This window comes from Macaca thibetana, chromosome 1 (assembly GCF_024542745.1).
Source record: "Macaca thibetana thibetana isolate TM-01 chromosome 1, ASM2454274v1, whole genome shotgun sequence".
NCBI classification, from domain to species: domain Eukaryota; kingdom Metazoa; phylum Chordata; class Mammalia; order Primates; family Cercopithecidae; genus Macaca; species Macaca thibetana.
Window position 1 is genome coordinate 182,060,975 of NC_065578.1, and position 11,976 is coordinate 182,072,950.

An 11,976-nucleotide genomic window follows, 5' to 3' on the forward strand; every position below is an offset into this window, starting at 1 on the left:
CTTTGATCATGTAAAAATAATGCTAATTAGTCATTTATGTGGACGCTTATCATTGTTGCCTAATTACTAGGCAGCACAACAATTAGGTAGAGCTTTAACTAATATCAACCAAACTCTGTTGTAAGTTTTATTTGATTATAACTGTCCAAGTTCAAAACAAGAGCTTAGACCAATAGTGAGTTGGTTGCTCATGGAGACTGGTTCTCTGCCCAGAATTCAAAATTAGAAAAGAATTATCTGGTCCTTACCAGATACTGCCTGTATTATTAGTGATCGTCCAGCTATATGAGTTTCATCTGGATTAGGAGCTCCTTGAAGCAACGACTATCTAGTTTTTCCTAATACCATTATTCCCTCCTCACCCAGAGTCCAGCTCAGTCCTAAATACAGTGGAGGCACCTTTGCCAGGGTTTATCTGTTGGTGCTCACTCTGTACAAAGATGGTCCTAGTTCATGTGTTTCTGAGTCTCTTCTTGCTGCCTGGAGGCGGGGGATGTAGGAAGCCCATGAGTGTTTTGAACACATTGGCTGGAAGGGGCCACATCTACACCAGCTTGGACAATTCCAAGAGCCTTCCTGGAGACTTGCCATGGGCCTTCAGAAGAGGTGGGATGAGGGAGCGGAGGGCTGGTTGGTGGCCTAGAAGCTGAGCAGAACCCTTGAAATGTTAGGGAGGGCCAGCTCTCCCCTAATATCCATTCTTTCCTTCTAGAGTTAGAAATGTTTTAGTTGGGCACATGGCAGCCCTGATGAAGACTGCATTCCCAGGCTGCTTTGCAGCTGGATGTGGCCATTAGGGTAACAGAGCAGAAGCAATGTATGCAAGGTCAAGACCATACATTTAAAAGGAAAAAAGGGACCCTCCCTCTCCTTCTTCCCTGTTTTCCTTGATCCAGGGTGCAGGCAGGAGTTAGAGCTTAGACAAGCTCCTTGGACCCAGGATGGAATAAGGTGTTGAGATGACAGAGCGGCAGGATCAAAGGAGACTAGACGGTCAGACCCCAGAGCTGCAGCCTCACCCCGTTACAGGGCATTGCCCCATGCAGACATGATACGTGCAAATCACCGCAGCAGCATCGAGAAGAGTACAATGTAGTTAAGGAATTAGGAAGCGGGGAGTTTTGAGTATTGATTAGCTTGACTTTTAATATATTCACTTTTAAATTTATAAAAATTTAATTGTTAATGATAGCTCTGTGTAACAATCAGGTCCCAAGACTTCTGAAAATATGTGGCAGCTCCAGCTTTGCGTCTTTGTCAGAGTAGCAGAACTTGCACCCTTACTAATACAAAGGTGTTGTAGGACGTGGGAGTATGTTCTTGGGGGTGCGTGATAGACCACTGAGCTCGAGGATGAGCTGGGGTCTCCTGAAAAATGATGGTGCCCTCAGAGATAACTTTGAGCAAAACATTCTCAAACTTCTATTATGTTTTTTAAAAGCAAAATATTTCCTGCAGCCTAACTCCAACATGAAAAGCCCCCTCTCTGTGGAGAACTGCTGTTCTAGACGATTGTGAGGGCTCCTGCTCCAATGCCCAGGGGTCCTTCATGACCCAACTGAGCATTTCTGCCTCTTTCCCATGTGGTCTCTCTTGAGACCTTCTCTTACCAATTTAAGGGCAAAAAGACATCTCTCTGGTGGGAGGCATAGCCCCTACCCTAACCTCTCACTTTCACAAAACACAGGATGAAAGGCAAGTAAGCCATTCATCCAATAAATCTGCATAGATTAACTGGGAAAATACGAGTCTCTGAGTCATATGTCTAGTAGACTTCCACTTTGTTAAGAATCACAAAGAAGAAGAGAGAGAGAAGAGAAAAAGAGAGGAAGGGGGAAAGGAAGGAAGAGAGAGAAGGAGGGAAGGAAGGAAGAGAGAAGGAGGGAAGGAGGAAGGAAAGAATCTATATAGGCTCCTCTCTATTTATATTTATATTTATATTTATATATTTATACACACACACACACACACAATAGTATATAAGAATTTGCATGGGGACTGCGTGTGGAAGTGTGAGCCTATAGCCCCAGTTACATGGGAGGCTGAGTCAGAAGGATCACTTGAGCCCAGGAGGTACAGCTGCAGTGAGCCATGATCACACCACTGCCCTCCAGCCTGGTCAACAGAGCAAGACCCTGTCTCTCCCTGTCTCTTTAAGAAAACGTATGGGGATAATAAACCTAATTAAAGGCTACTTCTACAGAGGGAGGACAATGAGATTCAAAGGAACATCCAGGTTCTTTCAGCTGATCTGCAGCGTGTGTGTGTGTGTGTGTGTGTGTGTGTTTATTTAAAGTAAGTTTGGCAAATGTTTGGCAAGATCTAATAAGTTTGGTGATAGATATTCAATATAAAATTCTTTGTATTTGTCTATATGCTATAAAATAAAAATAAAAATGACCTTAATTTTTAAATTTCAAAAAATGTATTCACTAAAATGAATTCAACCCCCCAAAAAAGAAAAATGTTCACATTATACATACCTCTATTAAAGTAAGTGTCTCATTGCATTGTCATTATATAGTTGTACGCCCATATCCCCTTTAGACTGTGAGTCCTTGAGGGCTAGATCTAAATCCTTTAATCTATGAATCCCCAGTGCCTGTCCTAATGCCTGGTTCAATATCTCCTGAGCCCCTGTTATGTACCAGATGTTCTACTGGACTCCAGAGATACAAAAAGGTAATTTGGATTCAGTCCCTGTTTTTCAAGAATCTTACACATAGCAGGAGAGACAGATAAATAAGTATCTCATTATAATTCACTAGGTTTGCTCTGTGATAGACTCGTGACCCTGGTGGTGCCTCTTCCACTGACGGAAACTGTGGCAAACAGGTGTGGAGATGCATCATATAAGGGTCAGGGGAGGGAACAGACTTCTGCTTACCTCCCAACTGCACCACTCAGAGACATGGGACATTGAAGAAACCCACAGCTTCGCTAATACTACTCCTCATCCATAAATTCTTTGCAGGATTGTCAGTATTCAATGAGATAATCTAATTGAAAGTGCCTGGTAGCTTGCTTGGATGGTGAGTGCTCAATAACTATTAGAAGACATGGAAAACCTGAAGATCAAGAAAGCTGAATGATTCATTTGAGATCAAACTATCATGGATAACCAATCCAGGACTCCCAACCAGGTGTAGGCTCCCCAGGGCACCTTGAACACAGTAAAAATCTTGGGGTCCTCAATAAAGCCTGTTGAATTGAGATTTAATTTTTAATTTGAAACCCCATCTCTACTAAAAAATACAAAAATTAGCCGGGCATGGTGGCGGGCACCTGTAATCTTAGCTACCCAGAAGGCTGAGGCAGGAGAATCACTTGAACCCAGGAGGCGGAGGTTGCAGTGAGCCAAGATCGCACCACTGCACTCCAACCTGGGTTACAGAACGAGACTCCACCTCAAAAAAATAAAATAAAATGAAATAAAAATAAAAAAGTAAATCCTTTAATCATAGAATCATACCACTTTAAAGCTAAAAGAAATTTGAAAGAATAAATCATCGAATCACCCCCTCTGGTCCCCATAATTTTAAGGAAGGCCAAGACAGAGATGTCAGCAGTCATCTCAAGACCCCACAGCAGGGCAGGGTGGACTTCAGGTCTCCCACCTGCCATCACACTGCATCTCCCAGGTTGAGAGGCACCCTCTGCTCTCCCCTCACAGCACATCTCCCTTCTCTCCAGTCTGTGACCTCACTCATGAGAATCTTTCCTCTCCATCTTTCAAGGAAACGCTCGCCCTTGGTTTTCCTCCTGCTCCTTTGTCAGCTCCCGCCAGTCTCCTGCCTGGGCAACTCCTCCTCTCCCCATGTGGTACTGTGTGGATCTGGGGATGTCTAGGACTTCCTTGTGCCTCTGGAAAGGTAAGTCAGGCCAGGGTTGGGGCCTGTAGAGAGCACTTGGAAGGTGAACACCAGCTTAGGTCACCAGAATAGGAAAGGCTCCAATGAGGATGCTATGATACTTGCTGCGTGCCAACAGTGTTCTTTGCTCACATAATTTCACTGAAGCCTCAGAATCATCCTGACATAGACCCAATTACCATTTCTGCTTCACAGAGAAGGAAACTACAGCTAAGAAAAGTTAGAGGACTTGTCCAAAGTCACATAGAGAGTAAGTGGTAGAGCCAGGACTTGAACGCCTGAGGCCAAGACTTCACCACCGTGCAACTCTACCTCGTTGGAAGAGGATGTGAGGCATATCCACAGGGTTCTATCCTCCCAGCAACAGTAGCAGTCTGTCCTCAACTTGACATAAACCTACAAGGTGGGGAAATGAATCTGCACATGTATTTACTTTCTTGTGTGAAAATTCAGGTTCACAGCCTGGTCAACATGGTGAAACCCCATCTCTACTAAAAATACAAAAACCAGCCAGGCATGGTAGTGGGCACCTGTAGTCCCAGCTGCTTGGGAGGCTGAAGCAGGAGAATCACTTGAACCTGAGAGGCAGAGGTTGCAGTGAGCTGAGATTGTGCCATTACACTACAGCCTGGGTGACAAGAGTGAGACTGTCTAAAAAAAAAAAAAAAAAAAATTCAAGTTTAAATTGTTTCAGGCCCACACTCTGTGCAGTTGGGTCTGAAGTCTACAGCCATGTCCCCAACCCTTTTCTTCTCATTTGCACCTGAAAAGTAACCACTGCCTCCACGTGGCTCCACCTGCTAGGGATGGTATTGAGCTTTATGCTTCTTCAGGGCATTTTTCTCTAGAGTCTCAAATGCCCCCTTTAAAGTCCATCGTATGGAGCTGGAGGCCATCATCCTTAGCAAACTAACGCACAAACAGAAAATCGAATGCCACACGTCCTCACTTGTAAGTGGGAGCTAAATGATGAGAACACATGGACACATAGAGGGGAACAACACAACTGGGGCCTATTGGAGGGTGGAAGGTGGGAGGAGGGAGAGGGAGAGGACCAGGAAAAATAACCAATGGATACCAGGTTTAATAACTGGGTGATGAAATAATCTGTACAACAAACCCCCATGACAAAAGTTTACCCTAAGACAAACCTGCACATGTACCCCTGACCTTCATTTAATAAAATTTAAATAAAAAATAATAAATAAATAAAGTCCATTCTGAAGATGGGTTTGACAAAAGCATTCAGGCCAAAACCCCACCCTTCCTGGGTTGCCACTCCATTCCTGCAAGCAACCCGTCACCCTGGTGTGTCGCCTCCACCAACCTTACACTTCTAAAACCCTCCCCAGAGCCAGCCGCTCATAGCCCACGGCCCCCTCTCTCTTGCAAAGTCTCAACCTTCAACAGGAAAGAGAGACGAAAATTCATGAGTCCTCAAGTCCTATTTCCTACTCAAAATGTCAAAGTCTGTAGAGACACATTCAAGGTTTGTTTTTTTCATCTCAACTAGATGATTTTTCCTGTGTGAATCAGCAGAAGTGGTCAGTCATGGGAGATTTGAACAAGCAAGCTAAGCCCTGTCCATGTGAAATTAGGAGATGATGGAAATGAGAGTGTTTTGTAGGTGGCAGAGCACTAGTCAGATGTTAGATGGTGGCAGTTATTTGAGATGAGCCATCCAAGAGGACAGCAGCCTGTCTCCTTCTTAGTCCTCTCTAATCAGACACATCTGACCTCACACCCCAAGACAAAGGGTCACCAACCCCCTACAACCCTGCCTCCAGGCAGCCCAACAGGATACCTTCTAACTTCCAGATAGTACCTGCGGATATAGTTCTGCTGGGGGAGCATCTGGTCAGCCAGGCAGTCAAAACTGCCCTTAAATGTACTGATTTGCCACTCTGAAGATCTTGGGCACCTGCCGTGTCACCAAAGTCCTCCCCCCACCCCATAACTGGTTAAATGGCCAAGACTTTCCCTTGCAAGAGCATCTTGCTTCTTGCCCAATAACTCCACTCCATGTGTTTGCAAAATAAAACCATGTAGCTAACATTATTAAACAATTTATACATCTTACCCCATTCCATCCTTTCAACCATGTTTTGATATTTCTAACACATTACATTTTGGCAAATCAAGGCTCAGAGAAGTCACTAACTTTAACAAAGCCCCAAGCTAATCAGTGGTAATGCTGGGATTTGAATCCATGGCTACATAGTGCAAAAGCCTACTCTCTCAATCCTTTGGATAGCCACCCTCATCCTCATAACCTAAAAATAAAGAATATAAGTGTTTACAACTGACTAAAAACTGAGGCCTTGTCTTTTATTCTTGGAAGACTAGGTAAAGGGGCAAGCTGCCCTGCTCATAAACACTTTCTTCAAAAATCCCCCAAAGTGGAAAGACATTCAAGCAACAAACCCCTCTTAGGTAACTCATACAAGATCTGGTGCTTCTCAGATTTTCCAGTGCCAAGGGACAAAGGGGGTAAACTTTGCTGATTGTTCTCCATGTGTCCCCCCAAGTCCCTTCTCCACCTTCTGTCCTGCTTTGACCTCAGAAGTTTGGCCCCATAGGTTGCTACACTGGGGCGCTCTTTGCCCTCCAGTTTCTGGTTTAGCCAATGCAAGGCACCAGCAGGTCAAAGGGTCAAAGGGACGGGTGCTGGGTGTTGATTCCCTCTGCTCCCGCCATGCCTTGCTACAGTCTGGGCAGTGTGGCAGTGGTTGCATCTCTATGACTACAGTTTCTGAGGTGACCCCTTTTCCCCTCTTCCAAGCTCCAGCTCCCCAGGGCTCCAGCAGCATAGTCCATTCCGTTGGCCCTGAGGCCTCAAGGGAGCCACAGCTTTCCACTCTTGCTCATCCCTGGGGCATCACTACTGCACATGGGCATCCCAAACCCTGACCACAGATAAATAGACCCCTCATTAGATTTTCTTCGGGCAAACCATCTGTGTTCCACTGGGAACTGAACTGATAGAGATGGCATAGTGGAAAGACAGTGAGAGGAAGGAAAAGGAGGTGAAGACGGCCCAAGGCTCACTGACCATCAGCTGAGATAGAATGCTGGAGAGCAGGTGTGTCTGCCGCGTGTTTTTACACACATACCATTGTCTACTGGCTTCTTATCCTCCCTCAGATCTGTTTCTTCTGAAGTCACTAAAGCAGATCTGGGTTTTGCCTGGAAAATCTTCTTAGAGGAGGTAGGAAGCTGCTAAAAGAAAGAAACAAAGCAGTAAAATGGAAGTAGGCAGGGTCATGTTAATCTGCCCCATGGAGATTATCACCAAGGGCTGCTGTTCCAGTCACAGGAAGTACCAATGTGGGCAAACACTGCATCCCCTTCCCCTCCCAAATAGCTGAGAGTGTCCACTGGCCAGTCCAGCTCCTGGTCCACCCATGCCTCAGCCCAAGGGTCAGTGGCAATAATTCACATTGGAGACGATTTATTCAAAGACATTCACTCTACGCAGGCCATGCCCCATTTGCTCTTTCATCCATTCCCTGCCCTTTCCCCGCTCTGTTCTGTTCCACGGTAGACTCGTTTCCCAAGTTCCTTTGCCATCGTGTAGGTTCAGCCAAAGGGGGATCAGCATAAGATTGGAGGAGAGAGTAAGGGAGATGCCAGGGTATTTCTCTTCATCTCTTTCTGCCCCAAATGACATCTCTCAGCTCTGTCTTCCCCATGATTCCAGCTCCTCCCCTGGCTCCAGAGTCCCAACTCACAATGGGCAGCCCCTCCCACTGGAGGGCCCTGGCTTCCCACCTCCTGCAGAATCCTTGTGTTCTGGGCCTGTGCTCTCAGGCCCCCATTTGGCCCCTGTTTGTCTCCTCAGCTCTTCCAATGCCTGTGTAATTAAACACTCTCTGTGGAAAGACCTGTTTCTGTTTTTCTGACTGGCAGAGTGATTTGCGCAAGATCACATGGGTGGTGAGTGGCAGAGCAGAATCAAACCGGTTCTCCTGACCCCGGAGCCCCCACGCCCCCAGTCATACCACACTAACCACCTCGGAGGACTCCAGGCCTTGGGATCTCACCAGACCTTCTGTTTCCCACTGGACACTGTGCCTGGGAGTCGGGGCTTTCATACATGGATTCGAAGCCACGCCCTGGTTACCTGATTTGCCTGGATCAGAGCTCACTCAGGCCCTAAAACGTAGTAGACAGCAGGCCTAGAAAGAAGGTCTCTATTTGCTTTTGTTTGCTTGCTTCTTTGTTTATTTGTGTGCAAGAAAATTGTAAGTCAATTTAGGAACTCTCTCTACCCCATATACAAATGCCCCTCAAAATCTTCTGGGTTGGAAAGAGAACTTACTTACCCAAGACTTCCAAGCAAGGAAAGCACACTGTCTTGGCAGCACCCCTCTGGGACGCTGAGGTCCGCTTCACTCCACTGTCTCCTGGAATATCATATAACAGCCCAGAGGGCCTGACCATACTTGGTTTGGGTGTAGCTCTCTCTCTCCAGTTCTCTTGCTGGGTGAAAATGATGAGAAACAGCACGTTCCCAGCTCCTCTCAGGTAGCTCAACATGAACCAGACCTGATGTGCACAGCACAGTAAAATAATGAGATTTCATCTAACAGAGAGGAGGTTACATAACTGGAAATCAGCCCATTAGCAATAACAAAACAATCAGGAGGCTCAGAAAGACAGACAGCTCCATTCTCAGCTATTGGTCTGGGTTCTGATGGGGGCTGGGCTGGAGATTAACAGCAGGTCCCGGTATAGATGCGATTCTAAGTAACTCAACTGGACAGTTCCCCTAGCAGTGCCGTGCTGGGAGGCTGGAGGGTTCTGAGGACTGGCTTCTGTTCCTCCAGAAACCAAGCCAGCCTTGCCTTTCCGCTTCCTTTCTGACCTCCTAGAACAGCTATTGTCAGTCCCACTGGCCCTCAAATATTTCTAGCTGACTCAGAAAGGGATGTGGGAAATGGTAAGAAAGGGCATGTCATTGCCATAACTACATTCTCGCATACCTACTGCATACAGAGAGATGCAGGGAGAAAACGGGAAAGCTCTCTACTTGACAGTGACACACAGGAACAAATAATGATCTTTATTCACCCACCTGACAATGGAAAGAGCTTTGATACAAAAGTACCACATCCAAACCAGTCGTTACAATAACTCTGCCAGAGCAAGTGGATTACAGAGGATTATCCCACATACAAACACACTCACTCTCCACAGACTAAAACAAAATAAAACAGGCAGAAAAGGCAAATCAACACTACCAGTGAGTTCCATAGCTAGTTATATATCAAAATCTCCTGAAGACTTTTTTTTATTATTTGAGATGGGGTCTCACTATGTTCTGCAGGTTGGCGTGCAGTGGTTATTCATAGACATGACCATAGTGTACTGCTGCCTTGACCTCCTGGGCTCAAGTGATCCTCCCTCCCCAGCCTCCTGAGTGGCAGGGACCACAGGCATGTGCCACCATCCCCGGCTCACTGAGGACCTTTTAAAAACTCATTCACTGTTCCCATCCCCAGAAACCAGGATCCTGTGGTCTGAGGTGGACTTTGGAGGTCACACGCTGGCCAGCCTAGCAGCCTGGCTCAGGGACGAGCCTGGGTAACCACTGATGAACCCCCACAGAAGGCTTGCCTGGACTTCCTCTCTCCTTCACTCACACAAAAGGCACGACCTTCAGTCCTCAGCTGCTCAGCTCCGTTTCACCCAATCCAGGGTGGCTGCAAGAATCAAGAAAGAACTTCATAAGATGAGGAGACATCATCTAACAATTCAATCTCCATGTTTTTGTAGGTCTCAAACACCTATACAGTGCACCTGCATGTTCAGCACTGTTCTAAACACTTTACAAATAGCAATTCATGTCATTAATGCAACACTTCTACCAATTCCCTGGCGGGGGCGGGGAGGGGTACTGTGGTTATCCCCCCATTTACAAAGAGGAAATGGAGGCACAGAAACATTCAGTGACTTGCATACAATTCAAAGTCAAGCAGTTAAGTGATGGGGCCAAGATCTCAACTCAGACAGTTGGCTTTTGAGTGTGCACACATGCACACTTGTGTTTGTTGCACACAAGTGATTTGAAAACCTGCGTTCAACAAAACTGTGAACCCCTTGAGGCAAGAGTGGAGTTGTAGTCACTGATACCAGGAGCAAGGCCTCAGTGAATTTCACTGAACCAAGGGCCACTGGTAACCTTTCTTGAAAGTCTGCTCTGTGCTGGCACCGGGCGAGATATTTTCGCATTAAGTTCAGCGTTAGCTCTCACCCAACCCTGACTCACACAAACATCCTCATTCTTTCTTTCTCTTTCCCTCACAGGACAGTGACAAGTCTCAGAAACAGACAATGGGTATTCACCGGCAGGTCCCCTGCGAGCTTTTCAGACTGCTCCTGCCTTCCACGGCCCTGAGCCACTGCCATCTTCCATTCTGTGGCATCCTGGGACCATGTTCCTTGACAGGAGGAAAGAAGGGGTCCTAAGACAAGCGGAATGGAGGCACCAGCCGGAGTCACAGGTGGCAGGTTTCTCAAGGATCTCAGGGGCTGGGTCGCCCACCACACCTGGGTGCAGCATTCTCAGCCAACCCGGCCCCTTTTCACTCCCCTCCTCTTTTACCTCCACTCTGTCCCTTCCTGGCTGGTAACCACTGTGTTTTTACTATAGCTGGACCCTTTGGCAGGATAAGGCAAAGGAATGCCAGAGCACTTGAGCTTTGGTGAAGTTAAAGTTACTCTTGGCCGGGCGTGGTGGCTCACACTTGTAATTCCAGCACTTTGGGAGACTGAGGCAGGAGGATCACTTGAGCCCAGGAGTTCCAGACCAGCCTGGGCAAAATAGTGAGACCTTGTCTCTACCAAAAAAAAATGTTTTTAATTAGCCAGGCATGGAGGCACACACCTGTAGTCCCAGCTATTAGGGAGGCTGAGGCAGGAGGATCACTTAAACCCAGGAGTCTGAGGTTGCAGTGAGCTATGATCACATCATTGCATTCCATCCAGGACAACAGAGCAATACCTTGTCTCTAAAAGAATAAAATAAAATAAAGTTACACACAAAGAAATGACAAAGTTTTGAGATCATAGGTGCCCCATTTACTCTGATGCAATTACTATACATTGTATACCTGTATCAACGATCTCATTTACCCCATAAATATATATACCTACAATGTACCTATTAAAATTTTTTAAAGAAAATAAATAAATAAATAAAGTTACACTTAGCCCCAACTCAGGATGCTACCCTGGCTCCTTGTGGCACCGAGATGAAGTTCAGACTCCCCAGCCAGCGTTGCAGCGACTCCTCGGCCATGCATCAGCATCCCTCAATGCCCTCAGCACACACTCTCAGCCCTCCTTCATCCAAGCATGCTAACTCATCTCCCAATTTCCCTGTTTCCTTCTATCCTCCCAACAGTCTATTCCCAATGCAGCACCAGAGAGATCCTGCTCAAATGTAAGTTAGACCATGCCCCTCTTCTGCTCAAAGCCCTCTGTGGGTCAAAGATTCCTGCCCCAGTGTGGGTGGGCCTGGCTTAAGCAGGTGACCATTTTTTAAAGAGTCTAGAGGTCAGAGACAGAGGAAGTCAGAGATTCTAAGCAACAGAGATACCCTCCAAAACGGCCATGTTGTGGAGATGGCCACATGGCAGGAAACAGCAAGTGGCCTCTGGGAGCTAAGGATGGCTCCAGGCTGATAGCCAGCAAGGAAACAGTAATCTCAGTGCTACAGCTGCAAGGACACAATTCTGCCAACAACCAGTGAGCCTGGAAAAGGATCCTGAGCCCCAGGTGAGCCAACAACCCCAACTGACATCTAGGTTTCAGCCTGGTGAGACCCTGAGCAGAGGGCCCAGTGAAAACACACCAGGCTCCTGACCCTCAGAAACGGTGGGATAACAAGCTTGTGTTGTTTTAATCCATTGTGTTTGCAATTTGTTACATGGCAATAGAAAACCAAAACACCCTCCAATGGCTCCCCTCTCGCTCAGAGTAAAAGAAAAAGTTCAAACATCACCTCCCACCGCTCCTGCCCTCATTCATTCTGAGCCAGCTGCATGGGCCAGAAGTGCACTTACCTCAGGATCTTTGTACCTGCTGTCCCCTCTGCCCA